A 6,257-nucleotide genomic window follows, 5' to 3' on the forward strand; every position below is an offset into this window, starting at 1 on the left:
CACTCTCGGTACTGGGTATGACAGAATTTAAATTCTTACCCGATTCAATGCACTCTTTGCAATTCGCCGTGGTTAGTTAAATTTGACGATTCATGTTCATGGGTGGCCACCGAGAGTAACTTTTACAAAAAATCCCGCATCATAAAGGGACACGCATGAATTCGGTGTAAACGAGCCATATTACGGGCTCATAATCGAGGTGGTATAACCAATTTATGTTTCAGAAACAAGATGTCGTTAGTGGCGTGGAATTAAGATGCAAAATGACAAAAGTAATTTCAAAGCTCCGAATCACTGTATAATCTTTTGCTAATAAGGCGTCAATAATGCAATTTAAAATCTGATCAGCTTTTGTCAAGATTGAGATAAACCCAGCGTCAAAAAACAGGATTGATGGGAAAATTTCCGCCGGAATGACGTTAGATTCAGTCGAAGGCTGTCGATAAGAGTTAGTGACAGAATTGGTAATGGATTGCGAGACTTTCGTGGCCTCTTCGACTGGGTGACGGCATATGTAATCAACCAACCGCATTTTCGTACCCGAGATATGTTCGATTACATAATCGAATGGGAGTAATCGGTCAGTCCATCGAATAAGTCCCGTTTGTGTTGTTGTGGAAGTTTTTTCCTTTGAGAGGCAAAATAATAGCGCTTTGTAATCAGTAATTATTCTAAACGGGCCCCAAACAAATAACTGTGATAGTGAGTCACTGCCAATACAACCGCTATTACGAAATAGGCTTCCAGGAATTGTTCCAGGGCAGCCCTTAGGTTTTTTTGATGAGTCACATTTAACTCGTGTTTCTTTCCGTACGTCGAAATGGTGGTTTTGTATGAACTCATCTATAATGTTTTTCATTATTCTAAACGCTTTGTCATGGTTTTCTAATCTTTCAAATCTTGCCTGGTTTTTCAAGAGGTTGCGGAAGGGTACTGTTGCGGCCGCTAAGTTCTGAATAAATCTATTAGATTGATTCAGTAAACCAATAAATGACCTGATCTCGGAAATCTTTTTTAGTTTTTTTCATTCTGACTATCGACTCAGCTTTTTTCCACCGGTACTGTACCGGTTTTCGACAGTTTGAACCCCAATCACTCAATTTCTTCTGCCAACATCATGCATTTACTCCACTTTACCGCGCACCATTATTCAAAACCTTGAGGCGAATTTGATTCAACCGTCTCGTTTTGCCGGTAAAATAAAACAATCTTCTGTGCATTTGCCTAATTTTCAATATGCCCGTCTTGAAGAAACCCCTTTTTGGTTTCTTCCACCTTTGATAACACGTGTATTGCCACTATTTTCCCTTAACTTGATTTGGAAATAACGGTTCAAGAAACTTTTTAAATGCTCCTTTTTGTTCGAACAATTTTTTGAGTATATTTTTAATATACTTACATTGAACCTGTGGATAGTCTCCAACAAATGTCACGGTTCTGTCTGTCCCCTTTTCGTTAACAGACCCTGCTAATTTCTTTTGACGAGCTTCGATGCCCAGGGCAGGCAGGATATTGTTTCCTATGATATCCATTTGACCTCCCTCCGTGATATAAAACTCGGTTTCTTAGCCACCCAGCCTTCCAATTCAATATTTGAAAAAATTTTGCAAGTTATTCTAATCACGTCATCTGTCGCACTATTTAATAGATTGTTGATCTCCTCCAGCACTGATTTGACACAAAGAAATCGATCATGAATTCTTTAATCGTGTAATTTTGTTTGTGAGATAAATGAGTCCGCCAATTTCGATTTCAAACATTTTCCTAATTTCTTTGCCGCATTGGCAATAATCGTCTTGATAAGGAAAACTCTAAGTTTTTCTACGACTTGTTGTTCCAATGTACGAATGACATTCCTTTCATTTTCTGTAAACTCGTATGTAACGTCAACTTGATTGACCGTCGATTTCTTACAAAATCTCGCGAAATGCCCGCGGCAACTGCATCTCTGTTAAAGTATGTTCTTTGCTTTACAATAATACCTATGATTCGGTTTTAGGAAATTTCCACAATTGCAGCATTAGTCTAGCACGTGGTTATTAACCCCAATAACCGGTTCTTGTTTGACGTAACTTTCCAATTGTCCCGAAATACTTGGAGCAGCATTGTTTAATTGATTATCATTCACTTTGTTCTCACCAATCCTTGGCAACCCTCTAGTAACCTTTTTGTACATATATTGTCCCCTGTCTCAAACAACAGCAAACTTTAACCCCTACCCGGACTCATTTTTTCCATGCAAAATTGCTGTTTAACCTTTTCGTTTTTCATATTGAATATGAAAACAACACGAACAATCATTTCTTCCCGATAACCGAAATCACAGCCTCGGGTCAGATCACTCAACGCCCCAAAGAACTGCTCCATGCCCTTATTGTCTCTTTGTTTTCGTCCAAAAAATACGAATCTCTTGTTAGTAAATTTTGGTTCTTCTTGAAACGTATATGCCGATAACTTCCACAATTCAATGAAGGTAATGTCTACAATCGTACGGTACGGATGTTTTTGATTGAAGTATCTCTCTCCTTGTTTTCCCAATGACAAAAATTCAATAGCTTATCCACGTCTCCCCAGGTCGATTCTTTGAATGTTCTGCTTTCGTATTCTGCCCGCCGGTTTCCTTCGTCCCGCCATACTGCTATTGGCGTTGTGTTTCTGGCCTCACGATCCGTTTTCGCCTGTTGATCCTCCGTTCCAGGTGGCTCTTCCACTGTCGGATAAGAATTATTGGGCAACCCATTTTCTTGCAGTAGATCTTCGATATCGATTACTTCCTTCGCGATAACTATCAGCTGCAAGCTCTGAATCCATACTTTCCACGATACGAGTGGTTCCTGTGATGGACCAGCCCAAAAAACTTCCAAACCGCGATAGTCTGAATCCATATTTGACTGCGCCATGTGGGCACTACTTCATAACTTTAAGAGAAACGTAAGACTTGGACCAGCATAAAAGTTTGATTTTTTTTCTACTTTACCGGACATTGCTTGACTTTGTTGGACTTGGTTTGATTTTGTTCCACTTTGCTTGACTTTGTTCAGCTTACATTTGAACTTTTTCGACTTTGAACAATTTTGATCGAGTCCACCGGGAGTTAATCCAACGAGGCAGTCCTCGTGGCGGTCCTGTATATGAACAGTAAAGTTTGTTAGCAACAAAAGTCGGACAGAACATCCTTCGACATCATTTCTCCGTTGAGAGTAATTCCAAATCAAGAGCAATATTTGATATGAGATGAGGGTGAATTCAAACGAAGCATTGAGATGGAACCTTTGGGGATATGACGCAACTGTTGGCAGTAATGGAAATAGAATTAGCTGGTGACCCACTCCTGAAAAAGAAAAGATTTAGTTTAACGACGCTATTATAAATGTTATTGAAAACCACCAACAAAATACTCCGCTAACAATTGCCAAAATTGCAACAGTGCAATTTTTTTTATACACATGTTTTTACTACAAAGATCTACTACAAGGAAGTACATGTACTCCACTTACTAGGTCGCTGTAGTACAGTGGTTATCACACGAGATTGTCAGTCTCTATCTTAACGTATGTGAGCATGCTTTCTCAAAGTAACAAACACTTCAAATTTGAGTTAATAAGAAAATTTTCCCCGGTTGACCTCTAAAGACCGAAAATACTAATCATAAGATTCCATAAAATTTTTCTAAAAGAAAACAATTATACAAACTTCAGGCGTTTGCTAAAAAAGTGACATCACATTTTCTTCTTTTGAAGTTTAGACTTGTTTATTCATGTTTTGGTATAAAAGTCAGTGTACCGTCACAAAAAAAAAGAAATAATTTTTTCATAAATTAAGCGTTCCAAACAATTTCTATATATGTAACATGTATAGCCAGCATTTTTTTTGTATCGCATATTTATGTATGCCTTGGTCAAAACCTGATCAATTAAAAAATTAGTTTTCAAGAATGATCGTCATTGAAAATTTATGCCAAAAGTTAAAAGTTTTTTACTCTCGTTATATGATTTGTGTAAGTCAACTCAGGTAATTTCAAGGCTTTGTAAATGCCAGATGCTCAACATTTTGGTGACTCTGAGCCAGGGATTTTTTCATTTGTTTTGTTTGAAATATATATAATTGCAGCTTATTTCTATCTTAGTTTCCAATAAAAATTTCATGCAGTTCTGATTGGACGTATTTTCATTTCTTTAATATTTGAATTTTTAATCTCTCAAAAATGCAATTTATGCTTCATTAACTTTGCGGTAACCTGCTAGTTTGAATCTGTCAAATAGTCGTAAGATAATCATGGGAAATCATATAAAATCAGACATAAAAGTGAGAAGTAGATGGAAGTTGTCATCCTTTCTCGAGATAACATGGGTTTTAAAAGATTAAGTGGGATAAAAAATCAATTAACCGTAGAGAGCTGTCAAACATCCTCAGATATCCAAATGAGCAGGAGCTGAAAAGTTCATCTGTTAGAAATATGCTCATCTTTTCAAGTTTCCCCAGATAACTTGATGGGATTTAGTTAAGATGAATTAAGTATTTAAGTGATTTTTCGAAAAATTTTTTTTTTGATATATTTGTTTACATTCGCATACTATAAATCGAAATGTCATTTTTGTTAAAACTTACACTGTAAAACCTATGATTCATTTTTTTTTGGTTTTTTAAGATAAAAATGAATTTGCAAAACATTTCTCCTCACACTTTTCTGAAACTTGCAATCTCAAACTTACCATCACGAAGTTTTTTTTATAAAAAAAAACACATATTTACATCTCCCAAATTGTAAGAATTTCCTACGAAATGCATAAATCGGCAAATTGAGCGCCAAAAAAAATTGAAAGTCGGCCACAAAAACTTTTTTCAAACTTATCAACGAAAACCTATAACTTATCATGATACATTGGGAAACCTATTACTTGTGTTAATAAATTGTGTGCTGACCGATTTCTCTGTTACTTATTTTCTTTCATGAGGGTTAGCATCCCCCTCCCCCATACTGAATCAATCCAACAACTACTACTTTATTGCGATGAATTCGAACTTATGTGTCTTAGATGTCAAAGATGTGACTTAGAGTTAGTCAGAAAGAAAACAAAAAAAAATTTCTTTGTATCATATATGTATCCGGCATTAACAAAACTGTCGAAACAAGCGAGGTTAATTCCGCAGAGAAAATATACCTGCCAGCGCAGTTTGTAGATTATAACAAGCAGCGAACCGTGATTTTGGGATCATACAAAGAGGATTTTAAATCAACTGGTTAGGAAGTAAACGATGCAAATTACCCAATCACAGAACGATGCTCCAGATATGTTTTAGTGTTAGATTTGCTGAAAAAATGGGGAACACAACAACCAGAGACTGGCACCATGACCAGGGGCGGATTTAGGGGGGGCGGCCGCCCCCCCCCCCCCCTCAGGGATTCGACCCCCTGCCGACCCAAAGGGTCCCCCCTTTGATACTTTTTCAGAAATCCATTTTTGGCGGACCGACCCTAAAATTTTTCTAAAGGCGCCTTCGGCGCCAATATATACTAACTTTGAGGGGGAACGCGCGCGCCAAAAAAAAACGCAATTTTTTTGTCAAAATTTTTCAAAAAGTGCCCAAAAACGGCTCTTTTTTGACTGTTTTTTCAAAAATTTGCCTGCGGCGCACAAAATTTTGCCAAAGTAGGGGCAAAACAGTGCTTTGGGAGAGCTCGAAAAATCAATTTGGTCGACCTAAAAAAAAAAAAAAGGTCGTCAAAATTTTGAAAAATTTTTCGAAAATCCGCCCCCCCCCCCTCGAGAAAATCCTAGATCCGCCCCTGACCATGACACACTAGTTTTTGACGCTTTCCTCCCGTGGGTGTCATTGAATAGGCTTAAAATTTGGACGGGCTCGCAAATCATAATAAAAGCTTAAATAACCGGAATAACATAGCAGCATATCAGTTTCAAATTACACTGGAAAAGACAAATGATGAGCAAGAGGACCCAGGGTGGCTCATAGCAGATTCTGTTATGACTGCAGAAAAAACGGGTTTCTAAACTGGCTTTGTCAATGTGGGCAGAAGATGAAAAACAATTGCTCAAGAAAAATTTCAGGTGGATGTTTCGATACTGCAATTTTCTGACAATTTCGAAATGATGAAAGATGTTTTTGAAAAGATCAAGAGTGTCTCTTTTGAAAGATAGTTTTTGTTCAATACTAAGCAACAGTCAGGAGAATCATAAGAGGACTTTTAGGCAGCTTTTTTTTGCACCGACAGAGGATCGATTTATATACTTTAGGGA

This window comes from Symsagittifera roscoffensis, unplaced genomic scaffold, assembly GCF_963678635.1.
Source record: "Symsagittifera roscoffensis unplaced genomic scaffold, txSymRosc1.1 SCAFFOLD_742, whole genome shotgun sequence".
NCBI classification, from domain to species: Eukaryota; Metazoa; Xenacoelomorpha; order Acoela; family Convolutidae; genus Symsagittifera; species Symsagittifera roscoffensis.